The 23,067-nt window shown below is 40.9% G+C and overlaps 1 pseudogene; it reads right to left on the bottom strand.

Moving 5' to 3' along the window:
* Window positions 1–682: 682 nt before the first annotated feature.
* Window positions 683–23,067, bottom strand: part of LOC133889387 (probable protein transport Sec1a) — a 120,566-nt pseudogene continuing 98,181 nt past the window's right edge.

The following is a 23,067-nucleotide window of genomic DNA, read 5'->3' as shown; positions in this document are numbered from 1 at the left end:
AACCTCCTCTTCTACGGCGATCAACCTAGTAACAAGCCAATTGATCAATACTTCAGTCAGTACAAGGCATAACTCAGCTTGCAAGCATAACCTTCTCCAATAAAATTCATATACGTTTTGGTTCATTCAGATCTGAATTAATAATATGAGAGTCAAAATCTTTCACATGGGTGGAACCTGGAGTAGCAGTATCAAACTGAAACTAAAAGCAAATGTAAACCGCAAGACTGCAAGGTTACAGCTACAATAGTTAGCTCATTTACGACGCCTTGACATCTTTCTAGGTCAAAACCACATATGCACAGAAATTCAAAAACAAGTTTCTCTTATTAAGAATAAGTTTATTTTCCGCACAACAGAACAGTACTCTCTGGAGGAAATAACAGTCTTCACAGCTACCCGCCAATACACCAATAGCCAGTACACAAATATGAACATCTCATTCACCAATGTAAAGTTACCACATATATTACAGTTGCTGGCCGCTGTTATGTACACTATTGTGAGCGATGGATGGAGGTCTGCCCTACCGAATGAATATCACGCCCCTCTAGCCTGTGTAAAAGCCTGTGGTTTGGTACAAGGTTAAGTGGGTATAACTAGAGCTGTTGCAAAGATGCATTAAATAATTACAATGGAGAATGTCAAGGCAAAGCATCAGTATTCTGCATCCTTGGTATTGTCATATCTGCAAATCGTCCAGTGACAATTCCTCAGCTGATAACATCTCCAATTTCTGCAAATATGACATGCACCGTCAAGTTGCCAGGACAACTACTGAACTGGCGAGGAGACAACTACAGAACAAACCTAGTACTTACAGTGATGAACTGTGGTGGATCATTGAGACTAGAGGAGCCAAGGATGATTTCTCTCTTTAGTTTGCCTGTTAGCTTGTGAGCAGCGCGTAACTGTAACAGCCATTCACATAGGAGACTTGGATTCAAAATGTGAAAAAAAATCATTATTTCTGAGTTCATATGTTACTACATATTCAAATCAGAAAGAAAAAAAAATCATTACAAGAAATCAAGGTGACAAACATACCTCAGATCGAGTAGTACTCCAAATCACAAAGATAAATAAGCGCTGACCCAACTTTCTGAAGTCACTTGCATGCTTCAGCACAGAGTCGCTGTAAAAGGCTACATTAGTCATTGTATAAGATATGTACTAGTGGTGACCTAAAATAGAACCACGACTATATGACTGAATGATAATGTCCATCCTCAAATATTGACATTTTGAAAAAAACTTGTGTTCACAAATACTTAGTACTACACTATTCCTGAGGCATGTTTCCAAAATGCCCTACTAACTCTAGCAAATACCTTCCCTTTTTCATATCATTATTTGTGCTTGAGATATTATTAAGGGGCGTTTTGCTCATATTTTATCAAAAGTATTGATTGTCAATTATTCGAAAATAGAGTATGTGCAACCATTTAAAAACTGAACTTCATGAGTGCTTCATTCTCCAGTGACTGTATATCATATGCACCGATTCATTTGTCCTTATTGCACCCAGTTGAGGTTTTTCCTCGAACAAAAGGAGGAAAAAACTTTGTTTCAGCTTTCACTATCCTTGCCATATGTTCACGTGAAGTTTGATGGAAGCATAGAAACTATGCAGCAAGTGGGACTGTTTCAGTTAAATTTCCATGGTACAAACACGTTGTTCTCCATTGATATTTTTAGCTTGGTGGAGTGTAAATTGGCAATGAAAAGACAACAGGTTTCAACCTCCTCAAGGAAATTGCAAAATGGTCGATAATTTTGTAATCTCAATATGCTGAACTCTGGTTACTTAACAAATACAGGGAAATACCAACACCAGCAATATGAAGATATAATAACAAATGAAAAAAATAACAAACAATTGGAAAAGATTCTATTACACATCCAGGTAGCATCTGGTCACCCTAAATATAACAGGTCACTTCAGGCATGCCCATAAGGATACTGAGCAAATGCATGGTTAAGAGATAAAGGAAGGCCAAAAGAGTTATCATCACTAACCTCGAATAACTATCATCAGAGTTCCGAGGTCTAGCCCATGTGCCACCAATTCGTCTAGATCTCATGGACTGAGCTGGCTGATGAGCTGGGCTTGTTCGGGTAGATGTGATGCCTGGAATTCCACGGAAACTAGGACTCGGGTCGTTCATGCAGTGGTACTCATCTTTCAGTAGCTCACCCTTACTAAGGCCTCTCCCAGTGCTCCACCCTATTCAGTGTCTTAGGCATTTAAGAGGGGTCCATGTAGGCAAAAACCTGACGTGGCAACCGAATTAAAGAGGAGAGAGAGGCAACCAATGTCTTCCTGGAGAAATAAGCTACTCGCGAAATCCAACACCGAAGACACTTCTCGGGGCCGCGTTGGGGGCATCGCGGTTTCCAATTCATGCGGCTCGCTGATCCGCTGCTCCATCCGCGAAGAGCCGGGAGGAAGGAGTGGATTTCCGCGTGGGGGCGCCGAGCAGCTCCATCCGCGTCGGGGCGCTGATCTACGGCTCTATCCGCTCAGCCGCCGCCGCCGGGAGAAGCTCTTCCGCCACCGCCTGGAGAAGCTCAGCCGCCGTCGCCACAAGGGAGAACTTCTGCCGTAGTCGCCACCGGGAGAAGCTCTACTTCCGTCACCGCCCGTTGAAGATCCGCGGCTGCCGAGGGAAGATCCACCGCCGTTGCAATCATCTGGTTCACATGGGTGGTCGGGAGAAGAAACGTCGAGACCGCGAGGAAGCATCTCCTCCCGTACCTGCTCGGCACCCGGCACCGCTGCAGCCTCATAGCACTTCTAGCCAAGATCCTAGCGCTTTGGATTTCTACCACAACAACCAATCCCCAAATCAATGGTAACAATGTGCATTTTATTTCTTTTTCCTCTAATTTTCCAATGATGATTGTTATTCCATTGTATTCTTGTACTGTGATTTGCAGGAACAAATGTTTTTAGATTAGTCTCTTTGTGATGGAGATTGCAGGAACACATGATATTAGTCTTGTACTATTATCTCAAATTTTGCAGTGATGATTTTCCAGTGATAGTCTTGCACTATTATCTCTTTGGTTTCTTTATGAGTCACTATGCTGAGCTGGGATATATGTACGGGAATGTGTATGGACATGTTTGATTATTCCATTTGTTCAATGAGGATACAATTATATTGCTCGGAGAAAGATCAAATATTGTTGATTTTTGGAGTCAAATAGCTCATGCTTCCTATGTTCAGATTTGGTACATGCTTCATATGTTCAGTTTTGATAGATGCTTCATATGTTCAGTTTTGCACTTTGGTGTAAAATAGGTAACCGATCCATTGAACTGTCAGGGAATACAATTTCCTGGGAACAACTTGTATGCACTCTTACAATTGTATTCACTGACAGTTATACAGGAACACATGAATATTTTGATGTTTGTGATCTGCAGCTTGTTTGGATCAGCTTGCATGCACTCTTACTATTCCTAATTGTATCCACTTACTCACAGATGAAACAATTGGTGCTGAACATTTTAACAAGTACAATTTCTACTTTGTATTCCTTCCTTGGCATTATTTTGCACCTGGTTTAATAGTTGACCACCTTCCCATTGTATTATGGAAGGTTTCATCCAACAGGTGGTTTCATGAATTACTTACAACAACCACAATTTCCATTCAGTCAAGGAGCTAATACATCGGAAAATTTCCATTTCGTTGGAGTTCCACAGTCCTTTGCAGCATTCTCACCACCGCAAACACCAACAGTACCTTTGGTCCATGGGGTTCCATCCGAACATAATGAAAGAAACACCATCAACATTGAGGATGCGGACAATGTCGATATTGGTAGGACTGGGAAGAGATTAAACTATACACCTGAAGAAGATGTTAGATTGGTAATGTATCACTTGTTTCAATTTTGAAAGATTGGGTAGACAATACAATTTAGTTTCATGTTAACAGTTTGCTTCTTTTACAATTTGTAGGTCAGTGCTTGGGTTAATAATTCTACAGACCCAATCGGTGGGAATGACAAGAAGACTGAGAAATTTTGGGGAGATATTACTGAAGTGTACAACAGCACCACCCCAACAGATTGCAAAAGAGAAGTTAACCAACTGGAGCTCCGTTGGCAGCGCATTAAGACAATAATCAACAAATTCAATGGTTGTTGGAGCTCGGTTAATAAAACTTATGCAAGTGGTATGTCTGAGACCAAAGGACAGACAAGGCTCTTGAGTTGTATGCCGAACGATATAAAAAACCTTTTACTATGGTGCATTGGTGGAGAACTCTGAAAGATCAGCCAAAATGGTGCGCACATGCAGAACAAATGGTGAAGGAAAAGGGTAAGAACTCGATGGTGGGGGTGGATAACACTTCAGCTGCTGCCAGCCCACAAGATCTACAAAGGCCAATTGGGAGAAATAAAGCCAAGGCCGAACGTAATGGTAAACCTAGGGTGCAGGATCCAGAAGTTATTGTGCTGCTTGGTGAGAAAATAGACAAATTCATTGAAGGTCAGACCATTGCAAAGCAGAACCGCATTATGGTGACAGAGGAGCAGCGACGTATGTCTACCAAGAAGCTTGAAGCTGCAAGGCTTGCACATTCAACCGCAGTGGCGCAGAAGGAATCAAAAATGCTTGAAGTTTACAATTCCCTCCTGTTACAAGACACAAGTGCAATGAGTGAACGTGAGAAAGTTAATAGAGAGAGGATGATGGAGAGTATGAGTTTGAAGTTGTTTCCTCTACAAGATTGAAGATATGCACTGGTGGTGTAGTGTTCTTTTTATATTATGCAACTATGTATTAGTAATGATTTGAGAGATATACATGAACTATATTATACTGCTATTCTGAATTTTTGACTACTATTCTGAAGTTGTTTCCACCCTGTACTCGTCTAATTTATTCTGAATGCTTCTTCCTGTTCATGTGTGAATGCTTCTTCCTGTTCATGTGTGAATGCTTCAACCTGTGTGAATGCTTTTTCCTTGCTGTTCCTTACGGTGAGCTACTGATTCTGCATGTATTCCTGTGTGAATGCTTCAACCTGTGTGAATGCTTTTTCCTTGCTGTTCAACCTGTGTGAATGCTTCAACCTGTGTGAATGCTTCAACCTGCATGTATTCTGTGTGAATGCACCAAGTTGAGTAAGGTTCATGTGTGAATGCACGTATTCTGCACCATGTGAACCGAACGAAAGGCTTCCGAATCATCTATATGTACTACACGAAAGGCTTTCTTCTGAAACTTACCATAGCTTTCTTCTCTGACTCAATATCCACTAGTTCCAAAACATGTCAGAACAATCAGGTGACCATGAGTCCATGGATCCAATGGAGTTGTACACCCTGGATGATCTGCTTGCCGAGGAAGACATCTTAGATTCCATCATCGATGAAATTGCAGTCAATTTGAAGAACACTATTGAAGCTCTTCAAGCAGGGACTTCTCATAGCCGAAGCGGCCCAAGGAAATATGTGAATAGGCCTCGTGAAAAATACCATCAGCAATTATTGGATGATTATTTCTCTAAGAATCCACTCTACTCCGACAAAATCTTTCGTAGAAGATTTTGGATGACCAGACCCTTGTTTCTACGTATTGTCAATGCTCTTGGTGAGTGGTCTTCATATTTCACTGCAAGAAAGGATGCTCTTAATTGGCAAGGGCTTTCACCATTGCAAAAGTGTACAGCGGTAATTCGCCAACTCGGAAATGGTAGCCCTGCAGACCAACTCGATGAATACCTGAAGATTGGCGATAGTACTGCAGTGGAGTGTATGAAGATGTTTGTACAAGGCGTGATTGATAAGTTCGGTGGTGAGTATTTGAGACGCCCCACTACCGTAGATGTTGAGTGATTGTTGCAAATTGGTGAGAGTTGTGGCTTCCCAGGCATGTTAGGAAGCATCGACTTTATGCACTGGCATTGGGAGAAATGTCCCGTTGCATGGAAGGGCCAATTCACTCGAGGTGATCAGGGTGTTCCTACAATCATTCTGGAGGCGGTTGCTTCGCATGATCTTTGGATTTGGCATGCCTTCTTTGGTGTCGCTGGATCCAACAATGATATCAATGTTCTTAACCAGTCGACTTTGTTCATTGAGGAGTTGAGAGGGCAAGCTCCACGAGTGCATTACTATGTCAACGGGAGACAATATGATAGTGGTTACTACCTTGCAGATGGAATATACCCGGAATGGGCAACATTCGTCAAGTCAATATACAAGCCGCAAACAGATAAGGACAAATTGTTTGCACAAAAGCAAGAAGGTGTAAGAAAGGATGTTGAACGTGCATTTGGTGTCTTGCAAGCTCGTTTTTGTATTTTGCGTCGACCAGCACGTTTGTACGAGCGAGGCGATCTTGAGAAAATCATGCTAGCTTGCATAATTCTACACAACATGGTAGTCGAAGATGAGAAAGAAGAGGCAGCCAATACTCGTGACTTGAACTTGAATGAGATTCCGAGCACATCGGTCGTTCAAGATCCAGAAATATCTCATGAAGATATGCCCGCATTTATGAAAGTACTGGAGAAACATTCCAAGATTCGAGATCGTCCAACTCATATTCAGATTAAAAAGGATTTGGTAGAGCATATTTGGCAAAAGTTTGGTCAAAATTAAAATATTATGATTACTTTGAATGATGTAACTTCGTAACCTTCATCTTCCGAATCATCTATTCCTTTATATAATTTATCTCATTTGGTATGAACATTAAATATTAATATTTCTTTCATTATCATATCTTTTGTCAACGTGTAGTTTTAATTGAAATAGATGCACCGGTATAGAACAATAAAAAAGCAACACAAGTGGCCACATGAACCAAATGAAATTTTTGATCACACTACATGCAACTATTAATTACTTCATGACACCTAAGAAACATCACATAGACACTATGCATTGCAAGCTTGTTTCTAACATCAATGTCTTAGTCTCTTTCTCTTCTTTAGATATAAGCTAAGACACTATGCATTGGGAGGGGCCTAAGTTTCTCAATCAAATCCTACAGAAAAACAAGGAACACATCCATAAATGCAGAAATAAATAGAGAATTTTCAACTAAACAGAAAGCTTGGGAACACATGATTTTCCACTATATCAATGCAAAATACTGATTTTACAATTGCATTTATGACGTACTTTACCGCTACCAGCCAATATAGCAAACTTCTGAAAATTTACCATGGGTCAAGCTTATTTGGGGTACTTATTATCAAAATGGTCAAGTGCCTCATGCTTCTTCTGAAAAAGGCTTATTTTGGTGGAAAGATGTCTTAAGATTAGTGATTTGTTCAGAGCTGTTGCAGCTTGTTCTTTAGGTTGTGGAAAAACAGTTATATTCTGGTCAGATTTATGGAATAATCATCTCCTAGAACAAAAGTTACCAAGAGTTTTTTCTTTTGCAAAGAACAAGAAAATTTCAGCGGCAGACTTTCTGACAAATAACAGTATAGAGGAACAATTCCACATTCCTTTGACAGCTCAGGCTTATGAAGATTACAATACTTTACAAGATCTCATCCAGGGTATACAGATGCAAGGAAATGCCAAAGAAACTTGGAATTATCTTTGGGGCTCACAGGTCTATCCTTCCAAGAAATATTATAATTTGCCTTACAAGCACATCTCTCCTCCACAACCCTTTAAATGGATATGGAATTCTAAGTGCTGTAACAAACTTAGAGTTTTCTCCTGGTTGCTTTTGATGGATAGACTCAATACAAGGAACATTCTCAAAAGGAAAAACTTCAAAGTGGACAATGACAATTACAATTGTGTTCTATGCAGCCTACATTTTGAGGAAACTGTCTTTCATCTATTCTTTGGGTGTAATTTCAGCCTGAGGTGTTGGAGCTCTATTAGCATGGTTTGGGATTTCTCCAAACCTTTCTTTGAAATGATGTAAAGCAAAAGACGCCTTCAATCGATCTTTCTTCATGGAAATCTTTATAGTTGGAGCCTGGAATATTTGGAAGCAAAGAAATGCCTTCATCTTTGAACACAAGCAACCAAGTTTTCCTCTCTGGAAGAGGAATTTCAAGGATGACATTTTCCTTCAAGCTCACAGATTTAAAGATGTTAATAGACAGGATATTCTTGACTGGTTTTCTTCCTTTTCTTAGTAGTTTCTTTTTCCTCAGCCGTGGGGCCTCTCTTCTCTTTCTCCCCGGTTTGGGTTCTTTGGCCTTTTATTTTCTGGTTTCTCTCTCTGTTGTACAATTTACTTTCTTTTCTATATATTTTCTGCAATAGGGGCCTCCCCTACTGTTTTCCCTGTCAAAGAAAAAAAAATATAGCAAACTTGTTGACAGTAGGCAGCTAGGGAAATCAGCAGTTGAGAGTATAGATTACAACGTACTGAAAGCATGTGATCTTTTTTTAACAAAGTGAAAAATAATAAATATATAATATATAAAATTACCGACTTACACAAAAAATAAATATAGGAAAAATATTCATCGCATCAACGAGTAGGGGAACTTAAAAAAGTTAGATTCTAGCATTAAGCAGATACACATGACTATTTCAGATCATTACATTCTGAAACGTTATTGTACCTCCAGGATGGGATAAAATCAGGATAGCATCCTTGTCGACTCTTCGCCAATACGATCCTTTCTTATACCATGCTTTTTCAGATATTCGTAGAATAGAATTAAACAACTCCTAGGTTTAAAGTTGCTAAAAGCTACAAGCTTTGAAATAATGTAAAAGGGATAATATAATTTAACAACAAAGTTACCTTATGAAGATCAAATTTCAGAGTAAACCCCCCTGCTGAAGTCTTTTTAGTATCAGGTCCACATAGCAACGAATATTATTTACCACAATCATGTCATCAGCAGATAATCCTGCAAGCTGTCGGAGAAAGTGACCACTTACATAATTTTATATTAAGCCACAAAATAGTGGTAAATAATATTCGTTGCAACTTTGTTTGCTGATGACATATAAATTGTTTTGGCCAAGACACCACTCTAAGGAAATCTGTCTACTTTGTTTCCCCAAATGTTAAACATTTGTATTCAAACAATCAAATTAAATGTGTTTCCTCCGTTTTCGGATATTTGTTTGACCAAAAGTTAAGTTACAGATGCTTGTCACTTCAATACTTAAGAAGCATGCTTTCACAAAATACCCCTATTAACTCTAGCCACCCATTCACTTTCCACAATTCTAGGCCCATGCTAGCCCATCTCTAATTCCATATATTGAGAGCAAGTCTAATGGATGATCATCAACTCTTCCCCACAATTCCAACCAAGGTAACATGGAATCAAAGCCATGGTTTAGGTTTAGGGTTAGACTAATCTAATCCACCCACGATCCCGTCCTCTTTTTTTCCCTACACCGCCACCGTCTGTCGCAACCCGTCGTCACAGTTTTGGCCTGCCCGTTGCGGATCGCCATCGTGCCCACCGTCGTGGATCGCGTTTCAGCTGCTGTCGCAACTCGTCATCACAATTTCGGTCCGCCCGTCGCGAATTTCCATCGCGTCTGCCGTCACGCCAGTCGCGGATCACCATCGCCTGTCTCATGCCTGCCCATCAGATCTCCAGCCACTGAGCCGGTTTCTGCCTGGCCAGCTATCGCCCGCCTGGGGAGCGGCGATCCGCCGTCCGCCTCGCCCATCGTTCGTTTGGGGAGCCATCGTTGCTGTGCGTGTCTCCTGTTGCCTCGTTCGCTTGGGGGCCGTGGTGATGGTCATAATTGTCATGACATCGGTATAGCGACACCATATTGGCGCAGCGGTTTTCTAGCTCTCGCCTCGCCAACACCATGACGTGAGTTGGTAGCTGTCTGCTGCCAATCCATCCCCAATGGCCATCGCAGATACCCCCTCCCTATCGCCAGTGGTCATCGTCTGCTGCTCTCCAGAGTCCAGATTTGCAGCAGCTGTCACCGTCTGCTGCCGACCGCCGCCTCTTCATCCCCAGTGGCCAACAAAGACCTCCAGAGTCTAGATCTGTAGCAGCCGTCGCCTAAAAGGAATTGCCTTATGGTCGCATGGGGAGAGAGAGAGAGAGAGAGAGAGAGAGAGAGAGAGAGAGAGAGAGAGAGAGAGAGAGAGAGAGCTGATGTGGTCGTGCTCATATCAAACATGAGAAATGGGATGAAGAAGGGACTGCTGTCGCCTGTCGCTCTCTCTATATGGTCTGTGTGAAAGAGTGAGTGTGGAGGGAGGGGGGCAACAAGGCATAGGCTAGCAGTGGCACTGTTCACAAGGCATGGGTGCCTCCCACTCCTTGCACTGTGCACTAGTACTACTACTCTCTTCTATGTGAGAGTATTTGGTTTGGTTTGGTGGCTGTTGCTTCCCTTTGACCTGTTAGACTAGTCGCACACGTACATAGCACTCAACCGTAGGCACTAGCACTAAGTAAGCTCAAGCAGTTATGTAGACTAGCAATTGGCTAGCAGCACAAGCTCAAGCTATTTTGTAGACTAGACTATAATTTGCTAATATCCTAGGCTATAATGTGTGTATTCGCCACGTGTGTATGGTGTTGCCACGTCACGCGCCATGTCGCTGTAAAGTTGTGAAGGTGGTGGATCGCTGCGTCTCGCCATGCCTCTGTAACAACCATGGTGGTGGTGTTATCCTTTGCTGCTCTACGGAGAACAGGGGAGGGAGGTGCTCATCTGTGCTACACTGTTCATTTGCGGTTGTTGTTACTGTTCATCTCAAGTCGTTGTTGCTGCTTGCTTCCAATATGTCACAACCAAGTTTTTTTTTCTGTGAAAACTGTGTTGAGAGGTTATGCTCTAGCATCTCATTTGACTGATGTTCCACCCGTTGATAAGTCAAAAGATAGTTTTGGTGTTGCTGAAGTCAAGAATTGGCAAAATGATGATAGAAGGGTTATGAGTGTCATTGTCACTAGTACAGAGGAATCCTTGATTATGAGTCTTGAGCATCACAAGACAGCTAAGGAAATGTGAGATTATTTGTAGCGTCAATATGTTCAAAAGTGGTTGTGCTCTCTTACATACTCCGATGACAGGACTTCATGGCCTTCGGTAGAATAATCTGTCCACAGATGAGTGCTACATTGCTTTTGATCGTTTGATGGGACCGTTGCTCTTGATGGTACCTCAATGTACCAGAGGGTGTTTAGGCTATTGTGATCAGAAGAATAAATTCATTAAGAAGCTCCTTATGTATCAGTTTTGTCAGACTGCCATTAGAATTTGAGTCTATTCGTATACAACTGCTCAACAATCCCACTACTCCATCCATTGTTGATGTTGTCTTCTTTCATTGCTGAAGAGACTCGTCTTCATTCGCTCACGTCTGTTCCAGTGTCAGTACCTTAGTGTACTTGCAGCTTCTCAGAGGATTAGCATAGCTAGAGGCAGTTCCCCAGAGGGTATTCCTTGTGAGCATTGCAAGAAGACTATCCATTGTTCAGATAATTGCTTCTCTTGTCATTTCGAGAATTTTCCTGAGTTCCATGCACGTTGTGCTGCTCGTGCTCGTAATATAGCTCCTTCCCGAGACTCTGTATCTGTTGCTGCTACTCATGATAGTGATTATCAGTCTTGGATTCTAGATTCAGGAGCTTCCTTTCATGTGACATCTAATAAGTCCCAACTGATTGCTTGCAAGCCGGTCACTGCTGGAGGTTCTATTCAAACAACTGATGATACATCTTGTCATATCACTTATCTGGGTGCACTTTCCACTTCTTGTTTTTCTCTACATCATGTTTCTTTTGTACCTCAGTTATCCATGAATCCTCTCTCCGTAAGTCAAGTTACTAACCAAAACTGTTTTGTTGGATTTGATGCCTCATCTTGTTTTATTCAGGATGTTCGAAGCGGGAGTGTGATTGGACACTTTGAGTGTCTCCTGGCCACTACGTTCTGGGCACTTTGCGTCTTCCTCCTTCCATTGCTCGTGTGTCATCTGCTCCATCGTTTGCCGAGTGGCATCATCGTCTTGGTCACTTATGTGGATCACGTCTGTCTACTTTGGTTCGTCAGGGTCGTTTAGGTCATACGTCCATTGAGTCAACTTTTCATTTTGAGGGTTGCAAGCTTGATAAACAGCTCCAACTCCCATATTCCAGTAGTATTTCCCATTTTGCTAAACCTTTTGATCTTATTCATGCTGATGCATAGGGTCCCTCACCTTTTGCTTCAAAAGATGGTCATAGTTATTATGTCATTTTTATTAATGATCATTCTCGATATACTTAAGTTTATTTCATAAACATCTATCCCAGTTGTGTTCTATATATCAATCTTTTGCTCGTATGGTCCATACTCAATTTTCTACTGCCATTAGTATTTCGCTTTGACTCTGGAGGAGAATATGTCTTCTGTTTTTGTGAGTTCCTCATCTCCAAGGGCACTCTTGCTCAACTCTCATGTTATGGGGCTCATGCTCAAAATGGCGTTGCTGAACGCAAACATTGTTGTCTGCTCGCACATTCATTGTATCTTTTGTTCCTTCTTATTTTTGAGAAGTTGTTTCTACAACCGGCAGCCGTTTTCAAAGCTAGTCAGAAAATGCCCTGGTGAGGCCCTTTTTGGTACTTCTAGATATCATTTTCGAGTTTTCGGATGTACTTGCTATGTTCTGCTTGCACCTCATGAGCGGACTAAGTTGTCTGCCTAATCGGTTGAGTGTGTTTTTCTTGGATATAGTTCTGAGCATAAGGGTTATCATTGCTATGATCCTCTCGTTGCATGCATATTTCTTGTGATGTGACTTTTGTTGAGGATTGGCCCTTCTTCTATAATCCCACCACTCAGCCCTCTTTCTCTCCCATGGAGTCCACTTCCTTTCTATGTCTTCCTCCTTCATCTGGTGATCATAACTTTGTTCCATCTCCTTCTCCTACGCCTACTCCACCCACCTCTTATTCAGTTCCAGCCCCTTCACCCACACCAGCTCCTTCACCATTTATACAGCCTATAACCTATGTCTATACTCGTCGAATCACAATTCCTTCTGATTATTCATCCATTCCCACATCTTCGGCCATTCCTGATAATCATGTCTTTACTAATTGTGATATTGTTGATGAGTTGCTTACTGGACCCCATTATAATCTACGTGACCGTGCTACTATTGAGGCTCCTGACAGGTTGGGTTTTCCCCATACGAGTGTTGTAGCTTAGGAGCCATCTACTTATCAGGAGGCACATGATATTCCCGAGTGGCAATCTGCTATGTTTGAAGAGCTTGCTGCATTTGATCGTACAAAAACTTGGGATCTTGTTCTCTTACCATCTCATGGTGTTCCTATCACATGTAAGTGGGTATTTAAAATTAAGACAAAAGCAGATGGTTCTATTAAGAGATAACAAAGCTCGTCTTGTTGCCAGAGGTTTTCAACAAACTAAAGGTCGAGATTATGATGAGACTTTTGCTCCTGTTGTTCATATGACCACAGTTCGTACTTTGATTGCAAGGCTGCTACTCATTCCTAGACTATTTCTCAGATGGATGTTGAGAGCGCTTTTCTTCATAGTGATTTGCATGAAGAAGTTTATATGCAGCCACCCTCAGGTGTTAATGCTCCTTTAGGATATGTTTGTCTTCTTCATCATGCTTTATATGGCCTTAAACAAGCTTCTCATACTTGGTTGAGCGGTTTATTTCTGTTATACAGGCTGCTGGTTTTTTTATCTAGTAATCATGATTCTGCTTTATTTATTCACCTATCTCCAAAAGGGCGTACTTTGCTTGTTCTATATGTTGATGATATGTTGCTTACAAGAGATGATATTGACCATGTGCTTATGTGAAGAAGCAACTCAGTGAGCAGTTTCAGATGTCTGATTTAGGCCATATTAGTTACTTCTTGGGATTAAAGTCATGACTTCTGAAAAAGGTTTCTATCTTTCTCAATCTAAATACATTCAGGATCTCATGACTAGCTCTGAATAGTTGCTACTCCTATGGAGCTTCATTTGCAGCTGCGTCCTACTGATAGCACCTCTTGAGGACCCCTCTCGATATCGTCGTATAGCGGGTAGTCTTGTTTATCTCACTGTTACTAGACCAGATATTGCTCATGCAGTCCATATATTGAGTTAGCTTGTGAGTGCTCCAACGTCTGTGCATTTTGGTCATTTACTTCGGATATTACGATACTTGAAGGGGACATCATCTCATTGCTTGTTCTATGCCCGTTCTAGTCTTTTTCAGCTTTATGCTTACTCGGGCTCTACTTGGGCGAGTGATCCGATAGATTATCGTTCTGTCACTGGTTATTGTATTCTTCTTGGTACTTCTATTACATGGAAGTCCAAAAAGCAAGCTGTTGTACCACGTTCCAGTATAGAGGCAGAACTTCGAGCTCTTGCTATTACAAGATTGGATTTGCAGTTCGCAATCCTCCGGAGTTCACACATCCTTCCTTCTCCCAATTCCAGGTGGCAGCGGAGTTTGGTCATGCCCCTGAGGTCACCTAAGTGTGGCAGATTAGGCGAAGGCCCTTGGCGTCCTTCTCCGGCCGTCTGGAGGCCTAGACGACACTATGACAACTATGTACGAGCCATCTTTTTCAATGTCTCTCATCCCCCATGTCTACTCCCACCTAACTCCAATACTTCAGCACACTGAGAAATTGAGAACGAATCCGTATGTGATTGAAGAATATCATGGTCATTATACACAGTTACACACAAGAAATCAATAATCAGCTTTGCACCTTTCTCACTTTCAAACTTCTCTGGGTTGATTGCAGCATAAATCATTAGCAAACGCAGCTTATTTTCACGACTTACATCTTGCATTAGGTCACTAAAAGTCTCAAAATGATGTTGAGACAGGTCCAGTATCTCAGTGGCTGTAGTTCAAACAATAGTTACCAAATGTGTCCACAAGAAATTGATTAGTTATTTTGTCCCAGTATCACCAAACGCAAGATCCTGCTCAAGCTGTCCAACATCTTTAAGATGTTGTTCTTTGATTATGTTATTGAGCTTTCCTGCAATCTGTAGTAAAATGAGTAAATACAACTAAATAACTGTATTTTAGCTAGATATTATCTTCCTATGGGATCCCAGATTAATGAACTCTTGATCCCTTAGGGGTCTATTAAAAATTTCTATTCATGTGGCTATCCCAACTCCTCGAATCCAAAACATCCAAATCTCATCCAACAATCCACATGGTGAGTTAAGAGTTAGCACCAGAATATGTGTTGGCACTATATGCTCCTATAACTTCAAACTCTCCCCTCGTTATGGAGTATCTAGAACAAGAACGCTGAACATGAAATAGCAGCATCATACAAATAAAACTATGCAAGTATTTCTTGAAGAACTGTCAACATTTGTTTACCAATATCTGAACATAACATACAAAGTAAATAAATAAATGGATCCTACAAATCATAACTAAGCTTAGATATTAATTCAACAAAAAATCTATCACCTATGAGAGACTGGGATATGAACAGTATTTGATCAATTAGTCAAATTTAAAGATTTAGCCAGCACGCCACCAAAATTCTTGGTAACTCATGAACCAAATCATCTGGAAAGTCAAGTATAAACAACAACAGATCACCTAAGTCAAGTATAAACAACAACAGATCACCTGCCCCAATGCATCATGGAATCTAATCAGATCAGCTTGACACAGTCATATATGCATTAGGGAGGAAGTATCAGGTGCACATGAGTATATTTGTGAACATATGCCCAAACTCAATCACAGATGTTGAATCGAATCAGGATGGTTCAAGTCACAGGTGGGAGTACCCCCCATCTCTTCTATCTACCGTTTCTTTTCACCAAATTAGATTGGGCCCAAGATCGCCCAAGCGGGTGAAGGAAATTCCCACCTCCAACTTGGTCCATCCATATTGCATCTGATGTGTGAGATTGAGTCTCGGCATATGTTCATCAATATTCTTATGTGCACCTGATATTTCCTAGGAATATATGCAGTATCATTCATGGACCGTGATTCATCTAAGTAATAGCAAATTTCAACCCCTATTCAAATTAGTAACCACTTGTCTTCATGATGTTTCATCCCTACAAGTACATGATTCTTCAAAATTAGATTCTTGACCACCAACCATTACCTTAACCCTGACTAGATACATAACATGTCATAAAAATAATTCATGACAAACTAGTTACCAACTGCCTACTCCCTCCAGTCCCAAACAGTCATATCAACTCCATACACATGGAACAAGGATCCAATACCTTAGTTTATGACATATTTTGCCCCAATTAGTTACTTTTCTCTCCAACACGACTACCAATAAGCAGTACATAGGGCACATTTGGTGCAAAATGCTGCCTCAAAAAAATCTCTCTTAAGGCTATATTAGTTTTGTAGTGTGCATATCAACCAAAGGGGGCTTATGCCCGTCCTATTAATATCATGTGCATCCAGTACAAATACCAGCAATAATTATTGTAATAATTGCACACCACCCTACAGCTAATAATCAGTTATCCCTCTAATTTGCAAGAAATCTATTTCCTGAACAAACGTTGCCTGCTGTAGTTGAGCTGCTTTATTCTTTGATACAAAATTGATCATCTTTTCATGCAACCTTTCATTAACCTGCAACATTGATGACATCATGATGTTGCAAAAGCACAAGACCATAATTAAAGATGAAAATGGCAACAATCATACATCAGCTATATGTGCATGCCGAAGCTCAAGCCATACTGGATCATGATCCTCCAACAAAACCTCCTTCTCATTTGTTGAACCATTCTTACTTGGAACCTATTGTTTCAGAGTTGCATTAAAATTTAAGAATTTAGTAAGCATCAAGGGCATAGCAACAGAGCAGAACTTGGGGTAAAGCAGTGAAGTATGACACAAGTTGCTGATATGCTCACCTCTTGTACATACTTGTTGCCATCCAAAGACAGTAGATCATGGCACATAGCATCATAGGTCCACTCATGAATAATCAGTGCAACCTGTAGTGCTCAAGAAAAAGTGAGAGGTCAAAGGATGCACTGGCAGTATTCCATGTGGCAGTTCCACACAGAAGCAGCAAGCTTTGTGGGGACCAAATCTCGTAGTGTTGTCAGTGTAGAAGCGTCAATTGTCCTGGCCACACGGTAGTGCACATGAGGAAATTCCTGAAATAATTGGATACATTCAGTTTCGATTAACTCAAAGTCTACAAAATAAAATGGTAATTACAAGAAAGTAAAATTGTAATGATACTTTAGAGTCCAATTTTATCCTGTTTTGAATCAATTTTCTTCCATGTATATTTCCCTTTAGTGGAAGAACTTCTTTGGCTGATACTCCTAGCTTCTATTCCTTTGCTGGCAGAACTACTGCCCGAATCCACCACCACATCACTCATCTGCATGCTAAAATATTTTTGTCGGCCTCAGGCTTCAAGAAATGATATCCAATTACCATGTGTTTATGCTAGTATATGGGAGGGTAAACAGCTACTGGAGGGAAGTCAGACAGGTAGAATGGCACTAGACGAGGACACCTGAGGAAGGGACGGGTCTAGAATAGCCGGTATGGGAAAGACCACAGTAGGACTTCAGGGACTAGGAGACTTGCTTAGTTAATCTTGCTTTCTTTGAAAGGTTGTGCCTCCTCACATAGGCGAGCCTGGCTCTGACAACTATATCTATCTTATCCAAATAATTAGTGCAATCTTATCAATAAACAATGAAACTAATGAAATCTCATCTCAACTAATGACAACAAAAAAAAAACAGACTAATGCAAACTATGTGATACAATAAGCCATAGTACTACTCTAATGGGCAATGACACACTATAGTATTTCATTCTTTGTTTGATAGCTGTATAGTGCAGTAGTGCACACTACTATATTTTCCGAATTAACTCCCCAAGCACTTGCACCCAGAAAAATCAAAACAAACATGCAGGTATAAAGACTCTGCAGATAGCAGAAAATCACAAAACAGTACCCTCATCGACACAAACACTGTAGCAATGCATGTGGCCACTGTGTTAAGGCATGCATTGTACTTGTGTGAGCCTTCTGCATCTTCACTAAATAGCTCTTCTAGGGCCTTGTCATGGTCAGTTATGAAGCCCTGTACACAACATTGAATTATTAAAACTTCAAAATGAATTAAATATATATGGAGATATATTGATTGTCTGTTTGGAGTACTAATCTAACAAGTTTATTCCAAACAAGTAATCTAGATGCTTCAAATGTAAAAGTGCTTAATTCAAATGTTGTTGATCATGTTGGGTGAGAGGTGAAGCCGACACCAACGGAGTAGTGGTGGCCACACGGCGTTTCACCATCGACCCCCTCTTCTTCGGCATCCTCGCCGACATTGAGTGGGTGGGGAACACATAATTATACATAACTCACCAGGAATAGATCTAAACACCCTTATTGTAATCCTATTTTCTTGAGGTAATTGAGGCGAAAGTCACACACATGACAGAGGGTTATTATCCTCTGAGAGATCCAAACCTATCTAAATCTTGTCTTCTTTTTCTATGATACACAATTGATAGCCAAGTATCTCTATTTTAATACAAGTATTTGAATTGTCGGTTTACTAATCGTCAATAGCTAGCACCGTTCGTGGAGATCGGTAAGACAGTGTCATCAACTACATGTATCATGTCTCCAAGATTTGGTTTTTCGGAGCATGGGTTCAACAACGATTTTGGTCCCAAGATCTACAAACAGTTTGACAAGACAACAATAATTTTTGACTCCTGAGTTCCTCAACTCGAGAGCTAACAAGACAACAATAATTTTTGACTCTCGGGTTCCTCAACTCAAGAGCCAAGATAAGTGCTTGAGTAGTTTCGAGGCTTGTACATCTATTGCCTCAGCTTCTGGTAGTTCTCACTACCAAGTAATTTCCCATATGGATCTGGATATCCCCGAGGGAGAACCTCGCATTACCACTCTTGATTTCTCTACTGAAGCAAAAGACTTGAAAAGTTCAGGTTCATACAACATCAACATGGCTAAAGATGGCATTCATGAGATAGTCGATGGAGAAGATGCCGATGTGGAAAAGGTAGAGGCAACCAAAGCTGATACTTGATGCATCTATTATGTATCACATTTGGCATTCATTTGAGTAGCTATTTCATTGATATCATATTATTTGTGGCATTTGGTGCCTAACATCAACCCCAATTGTACACATGTTGTGTGCTTTGTAGAGGAAATGACGGTATTTTGGCACACACAATGGAATCATTGAGGAATCTACAAGAACCAGCCCACTAATAGATGGAGAAGATCATCAAGAGAAGGCTAGAAGAACCTGGGCCTAGCTTGGCCCCGAAAGCACCTACACCGATTAGTGCATCACTGTTGCCGATCGGCAACAGGGCCCAGAAAGTTCCCTGACTACCTTGCTTCGCCCTAGAGAAGGTATTTGTTGACAAGCATATCTTGGAAGCTTCCTTGTCACCCAAGTCAAGAGGAGGTTCCTTCACTACGAAGTCTTCTCCTGAGATGCCTATAAATATGGAGGGTGCTCCAACGAGAGAAGAATTGGACTTTCGGCAGAAGATACGCCACAACTAGGGTTAGATTAGAGGTCAATGCTTGGTGCAGTGGGGACCTGCTGCCGCCTTATGGAGGCCCCTTGCCAATTGGCAAGGCCAAGCTCTCCAGAGCCTCTCTGCCCTTCGTCCTCTCTCCAATAAATATCAGGACATCCCTATTACTAATCTCATGACTTACACCCATGATGTGATGGGGGTAATTCTCATGTTCTTCATTCAGACCCTAACGGATCTTGGCATGTAAACATTACTCAGACGTGTTGTCCTCTTTATGCTAGTAACTTGGTCTATACAATATATGCTTTATCCCATGTGTGTACATACATTTATCTTAGTAGCATAGATGCAACCGAGGTGGTTGGGTTTATTAACCAATAATATTTCTATAGTGCACAAATAGTGGGGGTTGATTAGCCGCATCATGACAAGAGTGTAGGTTAGCGCAATCTTCTATCTATCGTGTAACAACCAGTTAACCCAAATCTTAGCGATACCGTCCTTTATCCATTGGCATATAAGTGAACATAAGTGCTAGGGAGAACACCTTTCTACCTTACGGTCGCAACCATGACCTAGCTTCAGTCCACTCACAACCAACATTTTCACAACCACATTCCCATTATTAGCTCCAATCGCTAACCAGGTACAAGATCCACTTGTTCTTCGTGTTCGATAAACCTTAGAACACTCTAAAGGAAAGGCTATAGCTGAATCTAAGGATCACAGTTCATCTTCCAAAAGCAAGAATCCTTCCCTCGACACCGGAAGCGTTACATTCATTACCAGATGTCGAGCTTTTATGTCTAGGCTGTGAAATACCACTGGCCATCTAGGTTCTGACCTAGCTTTTAGGAGAAGTATGATGGGAGCACCAATCCAACATAATTCCTCAAAATTTCCAGGAAGCTGAAGAAGAAAAGGTTATGGCCAATTATCTCCCTACAGTGCTCTTGAGATCTGCCTAATCACGGCCGCAAACTTAGAATCCCAAGTCATTCAAGGTCTCAAAGAAGAGAAAGTTGAATCAAAAGTAAATCCAACATGAAGAAGAAGGTCGTGGATTAGAAGTTATGGCTATTGATCAAGGTTCTGGGTCTTGCCTGAAATTCCTAGTCAGAGGGGAACAATAATAGAATGGGGAAGAAGTGGTGCCCAATCCACAAGACAGATTACTCATGACTATTTAGTTGCCAAGTTATCCAAAAGGAAGTCGACAAGCAGTTGGCAGAGAAGTCTTTCAATAAACCTACCAACTCAAAATCTAAGCGACAAGAGGACAACTTGGATGATGATGCTCAAGCTTTGCAAGTGAGCATACCGTGATCTATATATACGGGGGATCATCGGTGTATGATTCAAAGTGTTAGTACAAGAGTATCAAGCAAGAAGTCTATACCACAATTCCTATGATTCCTAAGGTCACCAAATGGTTAGAAGTTCTGATCATGCTTGACAAGGGAGATTGCCTGACTCAATCATGCGACATGAGAGATACCTACTTGTGGTTGAGCCTACCATCTACAATTGCAAGGTAAACTGTGTCCATATCAATGGTGGTAGTTCTTTAAATATCTTGTTTGTAGGCACTCTAGATTATATGCTGATATTGAGGACAAAGATAGAGCCTGAGAAAAAGTTTCTCCATGGCATTATTCCTAGTTCTTCGACTACCTGAATTGGTCGAGTCTCTCTTTTGGTCACATTTGGGAAAATCAACAACTTTTGAACATAAAATATTCTATTTGATGTTGCAGATTTTGAGACTACGTACAAACATATCCTTGCCAAGTCCCCTTATTCATACCAATGCTTGAAGATACCAGGGACCAAAGAAGTCATCACATTTTGGGGAGATAAGTCTATGGCTATTAAGTATGACAAGAAAAGAATGGATATGGTGGATCATTCACTGTTGCATGATGTTATTTCTGCACACTAGCAACACTCTCCCAAGCACTTGTGGCCTAAGGTTTCCCAAACCCAATGATGAAATCAAGACAGTTACACTCGACCCATCCAAGTTGTCTAGGTGATTCCAAATAGTCTCATCACTGGATCCCAAATAGGAACCCAAGCTCATTACCTTTCTCTAGGCAAACACAGATGTGTTTACATGCCAGTCGTATGATAGGCCTGAAATTCCTAGGGAGGAGATCAAGCAAAGGCTAGAAATTCACCCTAGGGCGAAGGCCATCAAACAAAAACTCCGTAGTGGACGACCGCAAGAAAGCAATTCATGAAGAGATAACCAAGCTCCTCAAAGAAGGTTTCATCCAGGAAGTATTTCATCCCGAGTGGCTAGTTAACCATATAATGGTGAAGAAGGCTAATAGAAAGTGGAGGATATATGTAGATTTCACCGACCTGAATAACGCATGTCTGAAGGATCATTTTCCACTCTTGAGGATAGATTAGTTGGCTGACTCAACTTTTGAGTGTGGGTTACTTAGTTTTTAGGATGCTTACTCGAGTTATCACCAAATTAGCATGTGTAAAGAGGTTGAAGAGAAATATTTCGTCATCACTCCTTCTAGGGTGTACTGCTATGTAAAAAAGGCTTTTTGGTTTAAGGAGTGCTGGTGCTACTTTCCAATGAGTTATTTAGGTTACTTTTGATCCTCATATCGATAAGAACCTAGAAGCTTATGCTGATGATGTGGTTGTCACGAGTAAGAAAAAAGAAAATATACTCAAAGACTTTTGAGAGACCTTTGGTAATCTCAAGAGGAATCATATGATGCTAAATCCTCAGAAATGCGTATTCGGAGTGGCCGCAAGGAAGTTACTCATGTTCTTGGTGTCCAATTGTGGCATTGAGGCAAACCCAAGAAGATTAAAACCATCAAGGGCATATGATCTCCAAGTACATTAAAGGAAGTACAAAATATGATTGAACGCATGATGGTGTTGAGTCATTTTATTTCTTGGTTAGGCGAAAAAAAAACTAACTTTCTTCAATGTTTTGAAGAAGTGCAAAGGTTTCGAGTGGATGGAACATGCCAAAATAGCATTCCACGACCTTAAGAGATATCTCCCTTCCTCTCATGTTCTAACTTTGCTAGACCCGAAGGAAGAATTATTGTTGTATGTAGCAGCTATGCCATAAGCTATTAATGTTGTACTTGTTGTGGAACTGGAAGTAGCCGAAAAGCATGAGAAGGATCAAAGGCCGGTATACTACGCGAATGAAATGTTGCATGGACCTAAGGTACACTACCAACATGTTCAAAAATTACTTTACGTTGTCCTGATGACTTCTTGTAAGCTCCATCATTATTTTCAATCACATAAGATTATTGTTTTCTGTACTTTTCCCGTGGGATATGTTTTGTGTAATCATGAAGTGGGCAGTAGTACTTGGGGAGTTTGAAATCTACTTCATTCCCTGAACCATCATTAAATCTCAAGCACTGCTTGACTTTTTTGTCAAGTGGGTCAACCTCGAGCTAGAAGGAACATCGGATTATTTGTTTCATGAATGTTTCTTTTGGAAACAAGGGAAATTCTTCATTTTATTTATTTATTTATGATTTGCATTGATTTCTTTTGTGAGTGAGTAGTCC

This window comes from Phragmites australis, chromosome 13, assembly GCF_958298935.1.
Source record: "Phragmites australis chromosome 13, lpPhrAust1.1, whole genome shotgun sequence".
In the NCBI taxonomy this organism is placed as follows: domain Eukaryota; kingdom Viridiplantae; phylum Streptophyta; class Magnoliopsida; order Poales; family Poaceae; genus Phragmites; species Phragmites australis.
The sequence above is the reverse complement of the archived record's forward strand: the minus strand, read 5'-3'. Positions and strand labels throughout refer to the sequence as shown.